The 21691-nt window shown below is 42.1% G+C and overlaps 1 protein-coding gene across 1 annotated transcript in view; it reads left to right on the top strand.

The window, feature by feature from the left end:
* Window positions 1-21691, top strand: part of LOC108784279 (cytosolic carboxypeptidase 6-like) — a 727452-nt gene that overhangs the window by 100544 nt on the left and 605217 nt on the right. The gene's annotated exons all lie outside the window — the stretch shown is intronic.

Below are 21691 nucleotides of genomic sequence, written 5' to 3'. Positions count from 1 at the left end.
TCATAGAGACCACAGCAGACATTGCACTGGTGGTAGCTGTAACATTTTTTTATGGCTTGTCTGTCATAGTCAAGAATACATTTTGTACTAGGGGCAGGAAATGATGGGAAATCTACCCGGCAGGAAAACAGCAAACACGCAGCCAATCAAATCTGCATACTGGTTGCAGGTTGCAGGTCAGTGATTCACTAGGTAAGAAGCCAGAATTGGAACGATAGCCCTGGAGCCTGCACCTTTAACAACAAATCAGCAATGGCAGCTCCCATATTTCAGATCACAAATTCCTTTAAGAGTTCACTTATCTGCACCGACTGTTTGTACTAGGCAAAGATGAAGGACCAGATTGCAATAGATCAATATTCAGCCTAATTCCTAATTCCCAAGCACGTTAATCAGGGGCGGAAAAGATTTTGCTAATTGCCGCCACTAATATATTTTGCAGCATTTCACAAATAGTGACCAGGCTACGGCTGCAAACTCTTATTCTTTGGTGCATCATTTCTACAAGAAATACAGTTACAGAAAATCCATTAGCAACCTTTTCAGCGAGCATCCCGGCAGCTTTGTGTTAAATATTCCTTCTCAGATTTCTTCAGCCTGCTTTTTTATCACACAGGCCGCCCTGCGTGCCTGCCCCATCCATAAGATTTAGTATTTCTCTTTTAAATCATTGATCAATGTCCAAAGCCACTTAAACCCAGTGGAAAAATCGATAGATGCTTCTGATTGGATGGCACATTGACTTTAAAGTGCAGCTGCATAAAAAATGAAAGAAGGGGGGGATAGTTGCTTTGGATGACTTTATTTGTGGTTGCTATGCGCTTTTTTTTACACAAACCTAAATTAGCCATTTAAAAAAAAAAAAAAAAACAGAGTCCATTCCGCACAGGAGGCTGGGTGGAAGCAGAGAGATGTATACATTTATTAGGCTGATGGTATTGCTTGTTTTGCAGTGGTGTCTCGGGAATGGTTTCCGAGTCAAGGTCATCGGCTCTCATGACAGGAGGGGAAAGGAACCCTTCCGTATTTCTGTAATTTGAAGGAGAAGAAAGAAAGGGACAGAGTCATAACCATACACAAGAATACATTTCAACTGTATGTAAACCTAACCACTAAAATCTCATATAAGCTTTAACATGTTAATATAATTTGCAAAGTCATTTTCAAGCTATCGTTAAAATAATCCTTGGTGATCCTGGCATGAAGGTCCTTGTTCAGGCACTGCCTGTTATAGGGTTACAATGCCCTGTCCATGTCTCCCAAACCCAATTTTGCTCCTGAATTGTCATTTTAATACCTAACTTGCGTTGGAAATGCATACCTCCCAACTGTCCTTCACTTGTAAGAACAGTCCCTCTTTTGAAAACAAAAAAAATTTTTTTTTACTATAAAAAAAAAATAACACCCCCCAGTGGTGATAATATACCTCCAAAAGTTGCTGAACTATGAAGAATTATTAAATTATACATTGATTAAAAATGATTGGCTAAACCTGCAAAATATTTTTTTTTATCTCTGTTTCCTTTTTACTGGATTTTTTATATAATAAAATTATAATTAAAAGGTCTATGTGGAAGGTTTAGTGTAGGGTAAGTTTTGGAATTAAGTTTTGATTTTATTATAGAGGTCTATGCATCTGTCCAAAAAGAGACAGAATTGAGGAGGGAAAAGGGACGGAGAGATTTAGTTCCAAAATAGGGACAGTTCCCCCAAATGAGGAACAGTTCCTCCAAGACAGGGACATTTGTAAACATATTGTTGTATCTAACAGGTTCACTTTCAAAGGATGCACAGCCATTATAGTATTATGAAAAGCAGATAATCACCCCGTGGTTACATTAACCCTATCATTTTGAGAACAACAGTCTATTCTTGAAACAAATGCGTGCAGATAAAAAAAAAAGGCAGTCGATATCTAATTTCTGAAGACCACAGAGATTTGACAGGCATTCTGGTCGGCTCTATCTTCTTTTCATGTTACCGTGGCAAATAATTAGAAATTGTTCATGATAAATCCTATGTCTCCTCACTCCAGCAGCCAGTTGTTATGGAAATCAGATGCAATCAATGCCAAGGGACACTGTTGATATTTAGCATTAATTGCCGTCGTTATGTAGAACAGAACATTTTGAATTTGCATAACGCTCTGCTTCACGGCGTTTGTGAGATAGCGAGACTCCTCGGGACTCGATGGGGGTCAGCCAATGATGACTGCACTAAGTACTGGAGCCGGTGGCTGCAAAAAACAAGGCCAAAGGCTGTGATTGAGAGGTGGGTATTACAAGCTCCCTCCGCACTGTGGGCACCAAATTGGCGCACAAGTGTTTTTAATAAACAGAAATGTGATAATTATGTAGAGCCCCTTATTACCTAGAGGATGCTAGCACAAAGGTATTAATAGTCTTTTTGATTTTCAGAAACTTTCATCCATTTAGTGAGTATCTCTTATAAGGCGGATTTCAGTCGCAGTTGAGTTACATTACATCTGTGCATTCACAGGTATACCTCTCCTTCCAATAGATGATCTTCACAAGGTGGGTTATATTTAGGGTTACCACCCAGCCCAAATAGCACCAGTTTGGTAAAATAGTACCGAAGCAAGTGTTGGTAAAAGTAACTACTGGGTCCTTGCATTTAACTTGAGATATAGTAAACTATTCTTACCTACCAATGCCCACTTCCCTATCATGGAAGTCAGCAAAAAGAAAAAAAAAACTACTTGCTACATTCACACTTGCAAGTGTGCATTGTTGCATGTATTCCCAAATGTTTTCATTTGCATTAATGTGCAGTTCAACAATGTGTGGTGTTTGCACTCTGGGGTGCGCTGCCATTCATTTTTAATAGCAGCCCAACATGCATACATGCATGTAACAAATGCACTTGCCCCTTAGCGCACCACAACATAAGCAATACAAAATATGCAATTTTTGGACCGTGATGAGTGAGGAAGTCTTTGAATGCAAATTTCCCTTGCAGCTCTGTGACAAGTTGTTGTCACATGACTAGGGTAGGAATTACCAGTAGGCACGTGCCTCCATAGAGAGTACCTACTCTGCCTATTTCTGCCATTGTTGTCTCAAGATACAAAACGACAATAGCAAGGAGGATGTCTTCTGCACAAAATGCACCCTCCTGCTTCAAGGCCAGTGGCACCTATAGGAACCGCTGACTTCCACAAATGCAGGGGAAGGACCATGGTGCTGCATGCATAAGGCTACCTTGTAAAACACCTGTCTGATGTGGACAGGCCTTTAGGGCAGCCCTTTGCAATGCCAGGGTCCTACTCTGCATATGTGAAAGCTGGCGGGTCCCGCAGCAGGTAAAAGGTACCAGCTCAGGCTAAACAGATTTCCATTCATGCCTACAGGCGCCCAAAATGGAAGTTCGGCCCTACACAAGACCAGAAGCAGTCAGTGTTAATAGAAGCATTCCTTGCTGCCAGTCTGGCACTGCACTGGTTTGAGATATCAATGGAGAAGTGATGTACAGTGTGGCTATGAAAATGTACTGCCCCTTAAAGCAGTGGTTCTCAACCTGTGTAACCTCAGGACCCACGTTTGTCCTTGGTCGTTAAGTTGCGACCCAAGCCACACTGCAATGGAACGCACGGTAATGCGGTAGTGCACGTTCCAGTGCAAGCCATTGAACTACGGCCGCAAGGTGGTGATGAATGGCAACGCAACGCACCTCCCACACCAGGGCGGGTAGTAGATGCGTTTGCGTGGTAGAGTGTATTAATGGCAATGGAATGTTCGATTAATGCACTGTACTAGTGTGAACAGTCCGTCAAAAACACTGACGGACACACACAACACACACAGACACAATCTTACACACATATACATACACTCCCAAAAATATATATATATATTTTTTTAAGATCCACCTAGTCTCCATACCTTACGAGAACTGGAGTGGATCCTCAGCCTGGGGTCCAGTGTGTGCTGCTGTGCGGTGATGGAGCTCCATCCATACATACATTGCTTGTACAGCTCCCTTGCACACCCTGTAGAGGTAGCAGAAGTCAGAATGTGACATCATTCCAGTCCAGGCACCTCTACAGGACCTGTGAGGGAGCTGTAAGCAATGCATGTATGGATGGAGCTCCCTCACGACTCCACCTCAAGCGGACACTCTGCACCGGGTAGCATATTTTGAATGGCTGCTTGGCGCAAGAACTGACAGTGCTGTGCTAGAATGAGGCTGAGAAGCCTCTCACCTTGAAAGTAGAAGGCACACGGCGACCCACTGAACACTGGGTCGCGCCCCACTTTTGGGTCATGTGCAAGGGTCCTCCTTTGAAGCATGCTGACAGGAGACAATCCTTTCTACTCAGCCTGTGGGTGTTTTCTAAAGAAAACAAACTCTAAGACTTTGCACACCTTTTGTTTTTGATGCACACTAAATGCATTTAGATGATTTTAAACTGAAAGTTCAATTGGGCTTTTAAACTACAGCTGCACAAAAGGGTTTTCTCTTAATGCTCTTGTAATGGCTGTAAAAAATGCTGATATATGCTTTCATCGCTTCTGTAAGTCTAGTGTTTTCGCTCTGACATCCTGCCAGTAACATTCACTTCCAGTGTCACTTTGTTTACTGGCAGTGAGCTGGTAAAATGGTCAGCAGCTTATTTCCATTAGTTTGTTTATTAAGCTATCTTCGGAAGCGCCAGGGTTACACTAAAGCCTGATACGTAATAAGTAAGTAGCTGGAGAAAAGCTTCCTCCCCACAATGCCGTGCAGCTCCCTCTTGGCCTGTTTAGGGCTGATCTCAGCCATGTCAGTAATTACTATTCTGATGGTTTGCCCCTGGAAAGCTCTCGCTCGTACCTGTGGGGACAGAGAATCCATTTTCCAGGCGCCGGGGAGTCGGAGGCAGAGGCTGACGCCAGTGAAGGGAAGGGGAAGATGATTAATATGTCTTCTACATTCACTGCCTCATCGCTTGTCCTGGCCTTGCCAGTAATTCCTGTCCCCTGTGGATCTACCTTGATCACACATAATGGAGGCAGATTGAAAGTTTGAAGACACAGGCCTTTGTCTTTCTCTTGGAATTGACATTTTTCACTCACGTTAAATGAGTTTTTGGCTTCCTGCTCTTACCTTCCCCACAGATTATATTATATTGCAGACGTTCTGTATTTACACAACAGCTCATTAAATATATAACATGAGAACACTGAAGTTTGGGTATGAAGCACAAGAACATTAAAAACACACTCACAGATCTACCTTGACCCTTCAACACTACATTAACAATTCACCAAGATATGGTATCTGATCTTTCTCTACTGCAGTTTTAGGTTCACTTACAGGTCTTCTCCCCACCTTGTGACTGGACTGTGAAAGGAGAAGTAGCATACGGATGAGTGTTTTGGACCTGCTCACCACTTCCATTACATGAGCTCATCTTTATCACTCTGTTTTCTCCACCTATCATTGGGCTACTTGCACTGCAGCATTCCTGATTGGTTCCTTGTGCTGCTTTTCTTTCCCTCTCTCTGAACTCTGCTATACATTAGATTGCAAGAAGCTGATACCAAGCCAAATTTGGGTGCTTACACTGCTTGAATTTTAAAAAAAATACATTGAATGCTGTATTAATGATTACAAAACTGCATTAATGTGTGCCTTTTATATCTGACTAGAGTTCAGCTTAAAAGTAATATCAAAAGTAATTTACAATATTTTTAAATCTGCGGCGCTCTTTAAAGTAATACCACAAGGGCTCAAGTGTGCCTGCAAATCCTACTGCTAGTTTAATTGGTGCCAACAAAAGTTGGCCCTAACGTGTGTGTATGGCTGTGGTAGAGACTTCAGGCTGTGAGCTCCTTTGGGGCAGAGACTTAAGTCAATGTTTAATTGTACTCTGTTGCCAAGCAAAAAGTTTCTCATTTACTTATATTTTACAATTTTATGATTACATTATTTTATAATTTATTATGTAGCCCCTATATAGATATGTATATATGTGCTACTGCAGCGATCTATGTTGCTGCCTGCAAACATTTAATTGCCTCTGTGTGTCCTGTGAGGCAGAGACTTATGGGAAATGCAGTGCAGAGCAGAGATTGGGATATTGCAAAAAGGATCCCTGAAACTGCAACTCCCAGGTGGCTGTGCTAGAGAGAGGAGGGGAACTATGGACTGTGGCTGCTGAGCGCGCTCACTTTGGGAGAGCCGACCGAGGAGGACAGATCTGTGTAATCTTGGACAGATTGAGACTGTGAGCAACAGAGCTGTGTGGCCGCCGCTGACAGAAGGACACACGGGCTCTGTGCAAGCGGTTAGAGGAGAAACTGTATTCGGATTGCTGTGCCTGGAGGCCTTCAATTCAGCACATGATTAGGACCCAGTGACGCGGCTGCTGCAGGGACATCACAGCCTGTCGCACGGCCAATACCGCCATAGGAGTGTCCCAGCCGGCCCAGCTGAGTGAGGGGAGCCAGACGGAGTCGACAGAGATAGCTGCCTGGTACCTTGGATGAGTGGAGACCTTCGGCAAGAGGCCCTAGATGACTTCCCCTTCTTCACCAGCTTGAAAGAAAGGGGACGTTCGTCTTATGCTGGCAGACATTATCCCTTCTATCTGACCCTGGGAGTGGTGAGAGGCCTTTGGCCATTGTGACACTTTAGTTCTCACACCTGCATTACAGTATGGGCACCAACGTTGGCTAGCCTAGGACATTACGACTGGCCTGTAGTCTAGAGAGGATCAGATACTGCTTAAAGGGAGAAATTAGTGTTACAGATACTCAGCTCAAGAGTAACATCTGAGACAGTCTGGCATTACACACTTCAGTACATGCAGTAGATAACTGCGGTTACTGAGTGTCAGAGTACCTTTTCATATCACTGAATGTCCTTTATGTGATTATGTTGGGGATTATAGCTGTACTGTTTTATGCCTATGCCTTGATTGATCATTAAATCCAATATCAAACTCTTTAAAGGTGTGTTGGTGTGCTGTGGATCCACATGTGGGCGGTAGATTGGTGTGGGGGGGATAGAAATACCTGGTACATTCAGCGGCTCCTTCGGGGGTGAGCGTTACAATTACTATTATTTTATTTTACACATATACTGTATTTCCTTTTTTGTATCTTGTTGCCCTGATAAAGGGGGCCCCTGGGAACCCCTGAACCCTGTGGCTTTAATTCACTCATTGCAACATTGAAAAAATTAATATGCTGAAATACTTTTGGTCTGACGATCTCTTCCTTATTTTTCTACCACAAGTGTCAGCAGTACATAAATGAGGAAAATAATTTTCAACATTCCCTTCAAAATAATTTTAAGATTTCTTGAAAAGTGAGCTCTGTGCTGTCTGTCAGGGATGTCTAGATGAGAATACTAGGTGTGCAAGAAGGAAAGCAGCAACAAGCAGAACATATTTTAATTATATTTTATTCAGGCACTATCATTAAATTCCAACATGTTTTGGGGCTTCAAAGGGTCTGCCTTCATCAGGACTTGGTTCTTTTGAAGCCAAGTGTGCACTGGGCTAAAATATTTGGAGGGCTCCTGAAGGGTAGTTAGTATGTCTGCTCCAGAAGCCAGATAGGTGGTTATGGCGGCCTAACCAGCATCTGGAGCAAACATTCTAATTACACCTCAGGATTCTTCCAATTTTATGATACAAGAGCCTGAATAAAATGTAATCTGGACTATATTGTTGGAATGTACAACATTTTCATATACTAGAACTGCCGAGCATCTATCTTCAAATATTGAATCTGAGATTGCATGGGTCATCAAAGAAGCGAGCTGTGTTTTGGAAGTGCTGGAAACCATTGTATTCATCCCTGCAGGAGGCATGGCAAGGGAGGTGATACAGGTGAGATTCCTTCATCTGGACAGGACATCAAGCATTGCACCCTGTGATGTTGATATGGGGTGTATGCGCATTGGGAAGACACCCTCAAGATATCCTGCTTTGCATATGAAGGTGGCTGTCCATTGTCTAAAGATCAAAGGACAAGGTGTTGACCTTGACCTGCAGTACGATGGTGCCCCCTGCTGGAGGACTACAGTGCATGTGGACAAATATGAAGGACGGTGCCGATTGGCCTAAAGACCTATAAGGGACATGCGGAATTCTGGGTAAAGGGGTGTCGATGTATGTGTATGAATTGGTCCGGTTTACTATAAAAGTCAGTGCTCAGCCATATTGCTCTCTCTCTCTCTCTGAGCCCAGCCAAGACATAGGAACCAGAGGACTGACTTGCTGCGTAACGTATTCTCTTGATTGTCTTATTGTACTTTTGTATCTATTTGTATCTTTTATTATGTTTAGTTATATGTCTGTATAAATAAATAAGACCATTGCTTCTTTTAACCATTGTAGTGTTATCATCATTGGAAGCAGAGAATAGCAAGTTAGCTTATTTCAGGAAGCCAAGGCAAATGTAGTTATTACATATATGTATTCTGCTTTTGACACTTTCCTTCTTGCACACCCAGTCCCTACTCAAGCAAAGAGCCGCTCTTTGTTCACCACTCCTGGCAGAGCTGCTTAAGAATTCCTTCTACACTGCTTAAAGTGATATTAAAATCTTAGGGCTTGTTCACACTATATCCAGTGCGTTCCGGAACTGGTTAGTGGCTGGAATGCATAGGATGGCATAGAGCAAGCCTCCCTGCGTTCTGGGAGGGGGTGTGGTCAATGTCAATGGCACTGCAGACACGCCTCCAGCCCTCAGTGCAATCTCCCGCACCAGAACATGTGGCACAGCAATGCACTATTTGTGGAATTGCATCGCATCGGACTACGGACTTTGCTGTACCACACGTTCTGGTGCGGGTGATCGCACTGCAGGCAGGAGGTGTGGCTGCAGTGCCATTGACTTGAATGGCACCACCCTGTCCCCTCCCACTCCAGAATGCAGGAGGCTTTAATTATGCGATCCAGTGAGTTCCGGCCAAAAACCATACTGGAACACACTGAATGCGGTGTGAACCGGCCCTTAAGATTTTTACGCTATTTCAAATGCTGATTAAATAACTTACACTAGATGTTGCTTCTTGTTGTTAAAACGTTTTTGTTTCCTGCAGAATTAGCTGGTCCCCTGAGCACTGGCCCTGATATCCTTTTGTAGGGTGGCTCTTTTCCTGTGCAGGGCCCTACGGAGTCACCCTTGTGTGTGCTAGTAAGTTGTGTCTGTCTCCACAAATGCACAGACACAGGCAACCCACTCCCCTCCTTCCTTCTCTTCCATCCTCCCTTCACTAAGCTAGGAAACGGACAGCTTCTGGAGACTGCTCTGTCTCTTGTGATCTTGTAATAGACAGGAAGTTCAGAGAAGCGCAGCTGAGAGAGTTGAGGCCAGCTTTTAAGAAAACATGATGACTGTAAGCGCTCGGGAAAAAAATTCAAGAAATATTTTGCTGAGCAATGTAGATTTGTTTGGTTTAGATTTATTATTGAAAACAAGTTTGAGAAATGTAATACTCCTTAGACCCCTTAAGACCTGACAGAGAACACCTACTACTTTCAAAGATCCACACAGGTTCTACTTCCTAGGTGAGAATACTGTCGGAGAAATTTTCAATTTTTTCGTTGCTGTTGATAGCTAAGGCAGTTGACGTGTCCACTAAAATATTTCAGTTGTGATTTTAGCTTTATTCTTGTATCTTCACTTTAATAAAGCACATAGGTCTGTCTGATCTGCAGAGAATCACACAACTCCAGAACCCAAGTCATTACCATTATGCTTCATGAGTTGTATGATTCTCTGCAGACTGGATGCATTAGCTTGCGTACACTCAAGAGTATCAAAATGAGCAATATTCTGTTTGCCTGATTTTTTCTTTTTTTTATTCAAATTGCTAATCACAACTTGTAATCAAAAGTTACAAGATAGATCTGTTCTTCTTGTTCCTCAGTCATGTAACATTTTGTAATTTATACAAACTTCCTTTTCCAAGGCAGCAGCTTATTACAGAAGGGGAGACATCTACTTGTACCCAGTAAACTGTGTGAGTAAAGAAAGATCCGGTGTGTCTGCATTTCAAATATAGGTCATATCTTTTCACATGTTTGGCCTTTTTAAGATAAGCTTTTTATTTCTCCAGCTGTAGCCCTCGCTCCCGATCCAACTTCAAAGTCAAATAATCACATAAGGACAGAATATACCGTTACTGAGTCAGAAGGGGAAAGGATCTTTTAACCGTTTCATTAACTTTAACAGGCGCTAATAAGCAGTATTAAATATCAAACAAGCAGGCAGAAGGTTCTAGTACATACATACATGATCCCAAATGCAAAAATATACCGTAAATATATTTGTCTATTTCCATATAGCAGCAGACCACCCTATATTAGCCAACCTTCTACATTTAGGGGGTTTCATTTTAATTTTTAATCTGGAAATGTTATAGCCCACCAATACAGTGCCGCCTGTATGTATGCTCCAGGTGACTAAGCTGCAGGTGCTTGGCCTTCAATGATCCACCTCCTTCCTCAGAACAAGTTCAGGATGCTCACCACTAAGTTTGGATGGAAGTGTGGATGAGAGGAGAAAGTTGTCCTACAACTCGTCCCTTTCTTAATTTTTGTATGTCTACGGGGTCATGCTCGTGAGGCACCACAGGGGTAGGAGCTTTGGTTATTATCAGGGGGTTCATTCCAGAAGCATGGATGATAGAAGAAAGTTGTCCTACCTCCCTCAATTCTTGCATGTCTGCTGGATCAGATTGCAGGAAGATATGTCACAGCAGCTTGGCCGGAAGGGGGTCTTTAGCGGTCTGTGGAATAGTGGGGTTGTTACAAAATGTGGGGCCCATATAGTGGTATGGCACTTCCCCATTTTGGTGTCAGTTGACTTTACCAGGGTTCAGTCCCTTGGAAAGACAGAAAATTGTCAATTTGAGGCTGTCTTCGAGCCAGTGGGGTTTGGCTGGGTATAGTGTTGGATCATAGTCAATACTTAGTCTAGATGACAACAAAGTCAATTTGAATCCAACAGTTAGAATTGTTTAACAATAAACAATCTTATAATCCAACAATTGTCCTGTTATTTATGAAGTATGAGTTCATTTTATTTTGGCTATTTATTAAATTGTTAATTGTTTCATTGGTTAAATACAGGGATGTCGTGGGAATTTCAAATCCATGTTGCACCGTGTATTATTTAACGTTTGATGGGGGGATCAAAACTGACAAATCCAACAGTCATGGATTCTCCATAGGAATAAATAGAAAACATACAAGCCAGTGATTCAAGCAGCTCAGGTGAAAATTCAAGCTGCATCGCTCATATCCACTACAGTGATGGTTAGGTGATCTCCAGCAGGTTTTCAGATGACACTAAATACCCCAAGGATGATCAAAAACACTTTTTTTTTATGTCGTTGACTTTGCTATTACTAATTGTACACTTAGCAGGTAGATTTGCATTAAAAAAATAACTCCTTTTCAAAGTCATTGATTGCCGTACAATGCAGGTTTTAAACTTGTAACAGTTTAGGTGACATCACCTGGCTACTGCTGTTTAGTGAACCGTCCCTCGTTGCACTGCCTGGTTAGGTGCTATATTGTTTTTACTGCTTGTTAGTTAAGAGGACAGCAGTGTGAATTCCCCGCTGCTGTGTAACCTCGCCTGTCTATCAGCACAGTGCTGGAACACGACAGAAGGAGCTGCAGAGCGAAAGGTTAGATTAGAGGGGACGAGAGTGGATCACAGTGAGGTAGACAGTGTGAGGATAGAGAACATGAAGTAGATGATGGTGACAGGACCAAGGGCAGCAAGAGAGATTAGCAGAATGTGACACCGTGTCCTTTGTCTAGTCCTAATTGTCAGCATCCTGTTTAGTTTTCTCTGAAATTATGTCAGCGCTATTTTCCCATAATGCTGTGTGGTGATAACATGCACTCCAGGGGGGCTATTGGTGACAATACGCCCAATACAATCTTCCTCTTGACACACAATCAAATCATTAAGGTGACAATTTATTATGTTCGCATATCACAGAAATTATAGCATGGCCCCTGCTGCTTCGGGGAAGCAGGCTAGGATACAGGAAATAGAAAAGGTCAAATACAGAATTACAGACACTTTTTTCCCCTCTACTCTCTTTTCATGTAACATATTTGGTGATTGTTCTTCATTTTCTCAGGTAGCATATTTGCCGCTTGTTTTTAAAGTGTACATCCAGCCAAACCTTTCTTTTTTTTTTTGCCTTGGATGGAGTTGGAAAGGATTGAAACCCCTGTCATGTTTTACTACTATATATGGAACCATTGGAGAGGTGTATCCTTATTTAAGGGCCATTTACTTATTTGCATAGCTTTGTGTTGCAGCACGCTACAACACAGTTGTATCAGCTAAAACCCCATTCACATTTGTGAAATCACACGATTTTGTACACATTTGCAAAACTCACATGTCGTGCCTGCAGTGCCAATATTTGTTGGTGTCACTCCAAGCAAGCAAGAGGTGTGTCTTGGTGCACATGGCTCATGAAGGTCACAGTGCAAACAGCTGCATGAGCTTCTGTGTCGTGTGTTGGGCAACCCATTGAAATTAATCAGCTGCCCTTTGCTGATGTGAGCCAAACGGGCCAAAATGCTCAAAAATACTACATATATTCACGCAGTGTGAATGGAGCCTTATGCATTGGGGTGCCGTTGGGTGCCATTCAGAATTAATGGAACCCCAACACATGCAGTAAGGCACATTTAAATGAGCCCTCATTATTCCAGTATTAATGGTTTCATGGACAGGATGTGATCAAAGCAGCACAAAGCTCACAGCTCATGCAGCTGCAAGAGCCTAATTGATAACAGTAGGGCAGCCCATTGAGAGAATGCACAAAAACGCTGCGCAAATGTGCAGCAAGTGTGAATGAGGCGTTAAGAAGAACAGCAGATCATCTGGAAATGCTGCCTGGTATCTGTTGTATAAGAAGCATTTCATTTTGAGATCAATTACTCCAGCTGGTTAGCTGTGTGCACTGGTCTCCTCAACACCCCATAGCATCTATGGGACAGAGCCATGCAGATGCCTTCTCCCGACGCTACTGGAACAGAAAGATCTTCTACCCCAGAGGTGATGCCACTCAGACCTTGAAGCAGATTTTTCAGTGTTGCAGGCAAGGTAAGTAACAAAAAAAAAGGAGCATTTCTTAATGTGAGGGGTTGGTGCACAAAACACCATGGGTGTTAGGATTGTGATGACGGCACCCTGATTTCAAGCATATTACTGGAACAAAACTCCAATCAACCATAAGGCCAGTTAGTCTTATGGCACAGCAGGGGTAACTATCTCACTAAAGCAAGCACATAATTTTTCTTTTGGCAGGGAAAACAGTTCTCGTCAACTGTATATTTAGCTGTAGTTTCTCCTGCAAACACGTTAATCCTAATTTCCCTTTGATGGTCAACCCTCAAACTCCTGATCATTAACCTGCTGCCTCTTGTATTCAGTCCACTTCGGCAGTCAAAATTCAAAGCAGCAACTCTTCTCTACCACGGCCATAGCTTTCCAAACATCTTTTATCTCTACTTCTCCCGAAAATAAAGCAAGAGAAAACACACAAACCTTAGACTAATTATGTTGAAGTGGAAGCGTTTTAAATCAAATCATGTAATATATGTAATTGTGCTATAGTTGCTGGTGCCCTTCGAATTTGTTTCCAGTGCTATGTGTTCCACTTAAAATAACAAACACAAATGAAGCAAACAGAAAGAGCTACGAAAGAGAGGAAAAGGTCGAGAAATTGGCAGTTAGCCTACTTTTAGCAGAGGAAAAGTGAGATTGCCTGGCTGTACTCAGGGCACGGCTGTGTGGGTGGGAGGGAAGATAAATGGATAAACACATGCGGCAGATTTATTTCTGTATGCTCTGGAAAAGCACAAGTTTTCCCACAAAGAACAAAATTTGAATTTAATACAGGTTAGAGTGGCGGAGGAGCTGACTTATTGTACAGCTGGGAGATAAGCTGACTGTCCAGAGCGCTCAGGACAGAATATAAAGCTGGACATGCACAATGGTACTAGATCTTTTATTTCTTTACTATTAGACCCTTGGCAGATGCTTGGTTCTACCAACATCCACTTTTTACTGTACAGTGTATGTTTATACCTGGGAACATTTGTAAGGATGTAAGCCTGGAATTCTGCAGGTGGAGATGGCTCGTAGACAGATTTCAATATGGGTAAAATATCAGAGCTTTCAGGTGTGTTGTTTGATAATGACAAACCTGGAACACAACTTTGTGCTCAGGAAATCCTCATTTACCCCACTTCCCCTTTACCCACTCTCTGCCATTGGAGCACCCTTTAAATAAAAATCTGTATACTTGCCTTTTTTCCAGATGTCGTTGTTCTTACCACATGATATCGTGCCTGTCTGCAGCATTCTCTTGTTGGTCCAGGGTTAGGTGTCGGCCATTGACACCATGGGTTCACAGAAAATGGGGGGCACCTTTTAAAAAAAAATAAACATTTCTTACACTTTTTACTGAGGTTTCTGTACAGGCTGGTGATGTCATCCGCCTACAACAGAGTTGCATGCTCATACTCCATGTTCCTTTCCCACCCTTTAGCTCAGAAGGAAGCATTTTGCCACTGCTACCACTGTGCATTTTGGATCATCTTGTCTCTGGTCTTTTTCCACTGCCTAAAGTGATTTGTCCAACTGAGGCCTCTTACAGACCTTCAAAGCTCTTTCTAACTTGGTTTGTGAGTGCACAGGGCTTTGTCTCACTTTGGGTTAGATGCTTACCACTGTTTGGTGCAAAATGTCTGTTAAAAGACAGTTTGAAACCAGTTCCACTACAACGATTAACCTCATTCCATATCTCCCTTCTGGTTTTTGGCAGCAATTCTCTAGTGTTCCTAGAGGGAACCAATACCTGTATTTTGGATCCTGGGACTCATATTACTATAGGGTCGTTGCTATTACCAGCTTCTATAGCTCTGCTGGCTGAGCCTGCGACCTGTGCTGTGTCTAACAGGCCTCTTATATACACTTCTGGCTTTGTATTATTATGTGAACACCTAATGCCACAATCCTCTCATAGACATTCTGAACACTCTTTGCTAAATAACCTAGTTCTGACCCTTTTTGACCCTTATCTCCAACAGTTCCTAAAGGCCCTATAATTTTCTTTAAATCATATCCCTTACAGCTTGCTCCTGTAGAGTATATATTTCACCAGATCCCTTATGATTCAGATATGCAAACTGTTATTTCCAATCTGATTGATGCAGTACGCTCTACTGTGCATCTAGAGCAGTGGTTCTCAACCTGTGTAACCTCAGGACCCACATTTGCCCTTGGTCATTAAGTTGCGACCCAAGTCGCATTGCAATGGAACACACAGCATTCCGGTGCGAGCGACTGAACTGTGGGGTGGGAGGTCCATTTGGGATGCCTTTCAAAAGATCCACCCAGTCTCCATACGAGAACTGGAGCTGAACCTCAAGTCAGGTGTGGGTTACTGTGCTGTGCTGGACCTCCATCCATATGTGCAATGCTTGTACAGATCCCTTTGCATGCCCTGTAGAGGTGCCAGGAGCTAGAATGTGACATCACTCCGGTCCGGGCACCTCTACAGGGCATACAAGGGAGTTGTACGTATGGATGGAGCTCCATCACGGCCATAGCCCCAGCCTATCCCACCTCAAGCAGACACTCAGCACCGGACAGCATATTTTGAACTGACAGTAATGCAAAAGGGGGAGGCTGATGAGCCTCTCACCTAGAAAAGTGGAAGGCATATGGCGACCCACTGAACACGGGGTCGCAACCCACTTTTGGGTCACGACCCACCAGTTGAGAACCAAGGATCTAGAGGATCAGCTCGCTGTACCAGGTAAAGGATCTTTTTCATCTTATACCAACATAAAGATCCTCCCAATATCACTGTTTTAGAAAAGGTTCTCTTTGAACACTGGGAACTTTCATTGCAATCACAATTTTCTCCTGATAATGTAAATAAGCTTTTCCCTTCAATAGAGAACTCTTTGATAAATAGTCTCTATCTGTTGAGGACTCACCAGTTAACCTTAATGGACATCTCATCACTCCGGTTGATGGTGCCTTTACCTTTTGAGACTTCAATTATGGCCAATTGGACTTATTTAAAGCTCAGTTTGATTTGACGACTCTTTGTCCTCGGTTGGTGGTGACTTTCATTTGTGCAACCTTGTTTAAATGGATCACATAATTTATGAGTGACCTCTCTAACACAGATTGTCAAGTCTTGAAACCTGTCCAGTAGAGCAGCCTTGCTTTTGTCAGAATACAATAGCCCAACTGGGGAATTCTCTCATCTCTGCTAAATAGTAGGACTGAACGAGAAAAAAAGATAAGTGTATGGACAGCTTTAGTTTTCTCAAACCTGTCTTTTCCTTATAGTGTTTGCTTGATTTTCCTCCACATTAATGGTAAGGTCCATCATTGTTTCAGAATAGCAGTCGCCTCTTACGGGTGCTACCTGCTCTCCTCTGAAAAAAACAGCTTCTTTCTTGGTGCCTTTCCTTGTTTGTAGCAAATTCCATATCTGTTCTCTCCCTTATTTGTCTGGCCTTCTTCAGGCATTGATTTCTTCAGATATTCTTCTAGTAAGATTTTCACATCTGATTCATCAGTGCCTGTTGGCCACCCCTCAGTTGGACTGCTTTTGGACATCCCAAAGAATTACTACATTCATGTGTCCCTCAATGGGTGATAAAGAAAATAGGATTTGTGTACTTACCATAAAATCTTTTTCTTGAAGTCCATTGAGGGACACAGATCCCGCTCCACTGTGTAACTGGCCTTATGTAGTGCTTGCTCACAAAACTGAGGCATGATGGTTTGAGGAGGGATTATACAGGGGCTGGGTTATTTTTTATTTTTGCCAGTTTCCAGACCCCTCCTGAAGGTGGCAATATAACCCAAATGTCTAAGAATTACTATATTCCTTCAATAGACTTCAATCAAGAAAATGATTTTACAGTAAGAACAAAAACCTTTAACATTTTTTCTAGTGTGTGATTGATTGATTGATTGGTTGATTGATAGATTGATTTTACTGTTTTATGCAGCTTTTCTACATGGGTGCAAGGATCTAAAAATTAAGCAGATCATGCATTTTGATAAAAGGTCCGCTTTAAGAGTAGAAATTGTACAGTAAAATTGTAGGCTTTTAGACAATCTTACAAATTCTTTTGAATCCAAATAAATAAAAACATGTCATGTCAGTCACAATAGTTGTCAAAGCATTGCGATAACAATCCACCGTTATAAAATGGATTGCATTCTCTAGCACAAAAAGATCTGATGCATCTTCAGCTGTGGTCAGGATGCTATTGTATGTAGAATTATGGGTTCCTTGTGATTACAAGCTCAATACTGCAGGGCAAGTGGACATTTGAACATAATGATCATATTCCATCTAGATTTGCATCTGTGCCCTCTAGTGGCTTCTTATGGTTGACATTTCAATCAGCATATTAACATATACTGGTGTCTTTTCAGGTCTGACTGATTGTTCTATAATGATTCCCTTGTTCTACTGCTCAGAGGTAGTTGCCCTTATGGGATTAAATTTAGGAAATGAGCCATTCAATCTTTTTAAACACTATTTAAATTTTTTCTTTATATGTACAATTAAAGTGTAACAAAACTCAAGAACAGTCCTTAGATGTGGTGGCTACATTTTCTTTAGGCTTTTTCCACCTTATTGTACCTGGGGATCTTGTCACATTCATTGCACTAGGGTGACAATTCTCCTGCATCCACTGTTGTCACCCTTGAGCAGGGGTGTGTTAGGACTACAGAACATTTCCCGTTTAACATTTTATAACCTAGAGTAGAGGTTTTCTAGCCCAGAAGAAGAAGTCAAGTGGGCAGGGCTGATAACATTGCTTGAGATTTCAGTGCACAGAACGTTTCAAGCTCACTGAATTTCCTTCAGGATCAACAGCCATTATATTTGCACTTAACGGACAGAGTTAGGCAAATACTTGTAAAGGTTTATTTAACAGGCCAAAATGGATCAAATAAGAGAAGTCCAATGGGAGGATTTACAGACACTTTAATAGAAAACAGACAGTTGTTTCATGTAGGTGTACTTACAAACTCTCATTGATTTCTTCTAGTGAAGCAGACTGGTCATGCCAATTCTCTATCTAGTAGAAGGGGTTAATAAACAGTTTGTTGAGACATTCATTTTCTCCCTGAACACATAGTACCCTCTGGATAAAGATAATAACACACCACAGGGTGTTAAAACTCATGTAACACTACAGACTGAAAGCAGAGGCTCCAAGTACCGTGGTGCTTGTTAAACATTGAACCCAATGTTCCCTGGAAAATATCAGATCTTAAACAATGACTTACATGAATTATCTAGCTGTACCTTGTGGAAAGAATTTGATTGCAGGTTTTTTTTTCCTTAAATGGACAAACCTGACAATAAAGAAGCATGTTGGAGTTCACATCCTGTTTCTTAAAGGGTGGATGTGTTTGGCTGTTCTTCTCTCTCATTTCACATTTATTAGTTAGATCATAGGCACAGGCGCAGGAGATACTTGGGGGGGGGGGGGGGGGTAATTTATCAAAAACAAAATCTGGAGCAGTTGCCCATGGCCACAAATCAGCTTCTATCTTTAGTTTGTTCAGTTAAGCTTTGAAAATCAAAGAGAGAAGCTGATTGGTTACCATGGACAACTGTTCCAGATTCTGTCTGCTCCATTTCTTAGAAATCCCCCCCACCAGCACCGTTTTTGTTTCTCAGAAATTTGCTACTAAACAGTGCTTACAAACACTGATTAGTATAAGCAGTGGGGGGAGCAGCAGCAGGTGGTGAGGGATAGGGCGTGCTACGTATGCCTATATACTTCGGTTAAGTTTATTTGGGCGTATGTGTTAGGTCCGAGGTGTAGGCCCGATGTGATGAGGAGGACCTCCCTTGCAAACCCGTCTGATGATCACTGGGGTGAAGACAGTGGGCTCAGGCAGGGGGTGCATAGGTGCCGGATCAGGATTTCCAGGGATCTGCAGTGGTGGTAGTTGAGCAGAGTAGGGCTTTAAATAGGCTGAGAAGTTGTACTGCGCGTGCGCAGCGTCATGACGTCACGCCGTGTTGGGCGGATCCCGCCGGGTCACAGGGCATCTGCGGTTTTATTATAATAATACTACATGATTTATATAGCACCAACAGTTTGTGCAGCTCTTTACAATATAAGGACGACATTACAATAAAATTCAAAACAAGATGGTTACGAGGGCCCTGCCCCGCGAGAGTTTACAATCTACAAGTCAAACTAGTTTCCCTTAACAGAGCCGCATAGCATAATTAAAAGCTTAAGCTGGCCCCACATTTATCCAATTTTGTCCAATTCCTACTCAATTGAATGAAATTTGATCTGTGGTTGGCCCTACTGGCAGCACCGTTTCAATAAAAGTCTATAGTCTGTACCTACCTGTTGCCCTCGAGTGGGCACACCTGCACATGTTACTTTGTATCTCTGAATCACGCTACTAACAGTGTTTACAAACGCTGATCAGAAGATTAATTTTTGACAGCAGTGGCTAGTGCCAGCTATTTACACAGTATGTCCTGATGGTGGGGCTGTCAGGGAAGTTGGGCAGCAGGGGGTGACAGACAGGGCGTGCTACATATGCCCTATATATGTAGATGATGTTTATTTGGGCATATGTAGCACACGTAAGGTACAAGTCTGATTAAACTCATTTCCCCAGCAGAGTTGTATGGTATAATAAGAGGCTAAAGCTGGCAATACATTTATAAAATTTTGGCCAATTCCTGCTTCCAGTTCCTGCACACAGCTAGACAAATGACTGGGGGAGTTGGGCAGCTGTGGGTGACAGGGCAGGACAGGATGTGCTACATATGCCCTATATATTTAAGTGAAGTTTATTTGGGCATATGTAGCACACCTAAGGTACCAGACTGATTAAACTAATTTCCCCTAGCAGATATGCATGCTATAATAAGAGGCTAAAGCTGTCAATACATTTATCAAATTTCAGTCGATTACGGCTCCTGCACATAGTTAGGCAAAGGTCTATTTTTTTGGACTGTGTATCTGAATAAAGCTACTGCACAGCTTATACATACACTGATCACAAGGTCATTTTTTTACAGCAGGGGCTAGTGCCGGATATTTACATAGCAAGGCAGTAAAACTAATCTCCCCTAGCAGGGCACCATGGCATAGCAAAAAGATAAAGCTGACATACGCGTATCTAATTTTGGCCAATTCCTACTGAATTGGGCAAAATCTGAAATGTGGTGTCCCTGCCACCACCAGGGTGCTGGCACCACCTTGACTGCAGCTAATTGGCTAGTATTTTTTCTATTACAGGTATTTACATAGCACTGACAATTTTACAAAGCGCTTTGCACAGTACACATTCACACCAGTCCCTGCCCTCAAGGAGCTAACAATCTAAGGTCCCTATCACACATGCATACATTCGAGGGCCAATTTAGACAGCCAATTATATATAAAGATATAAAATATTGTATAGCTGTTTTGCAACCATTCAGCAAGAGAAGACCAGCAATCTTTATTTCACTTTTTCTTTGCTTGTTTATATGTTTCTCAGTATTTCCCTTCACATGGAAAAGAATAATTTTGTATAAAACCGCCGTTCTTTCCTAACGCCAAGCCGCTTATGTAGGTGTAAATCCACCAAATTGAATGCATCCATCATACTTTTGTGTATAATCTTTTAACTCAGTGCCCTCAATACTAAATACCCCCATGTGGGACGGACGGACCTGCAATGTCGAAATCACAAAGCAGAACACACTAGGAACGGGAAGACTGGAGCAAGATACAATGTTATTAAAACCATTTTTCTTCCTTGATTTCTGCCTTTGATTGAACTTTGTGATGTCAAAAAGTTCTCTGCTAATCAAATTATCATCTGGGAATGGTAATTTGTGAGCGTGATTGAACTATTCTGAATTCGGCATAGAAATTCCTATTAATCTGGAGTGCCTAATTTCAAGTCTGAGTAATTGCTAAGGTAAAGTGCTGTATTCATTTCACACGAGTTAAATAGAGCGGATTAGAGAGATGGCTGCTGGAGTAAAACATTTGCTCTGCAATTTCCTGCATGGTGCTGTGCGGATACAGCCTCATGTCAAGTGTAAATCACTTTTTTCTTAAATTATGCCCAGTGATGGCTATGGGTCTACAGGTAAAAATTAAAGGCAATCTATAGATTATCTTTTTTTAGATACTGTATATGTGTGAAAAGGTTAAAGTTACACTTCAGCCAAAGCTGAAAATTAAACCATGAACTATATTGTTGAGACACTGCCGGTCTACGTATTTTTGTTCTATTATCCAGGTTTAGCTGTAATGAGGAAGGATTACAGCCTCTGTTTTGTTTTTATGGTCATAACAAAATCACAATTGCTTCTGCCATTCAGCACTGGGGGTCCTCGGTTTGAATCCTGGTCAGGACAATATCTGCAAGGAGTTTGCATGTTCTCCCTGTACTAGCATGCGTTTCCTCTAGGTATACTGGTTTCCCTCCACACCCCAAAGATATGATGGAAAATTATTTGGCTTCTGTCTAAATTAGCCCTGTATGTGTGTGCAATATGGACCTTAGATTGTAAGCAACTTGAGGGCAGGGACTGATGTGACTGTGCAGTATGTATAGTCCTGTGTAAATTGTTGGCACTATATAAGTACCTTTAAAAAAAATATATA

The sequence above is a fragment of the Nanorana parkeri genome, unplaced genomic scaffold, assembly GCF_000935625.1.
Source record: "Nanorana parkeri isolate BGI_ZX_2015 unplaced genomic scaffold, ASM93562v1 scaffold106, whole genome shotgun sequence".
Taxonomy (NCBI): domain Eukaryota; kingdom Metazoa; phylum Chordata; class Amphibia; order Anura; family Dicroglossidae; genus Nanorana; species Nanorana parkeri.
The sequence above is the reverse complement of the archived record's forward strand: the minus strand, read 5'-3'. Positions and strand labels throughout refer to the sequence as shown.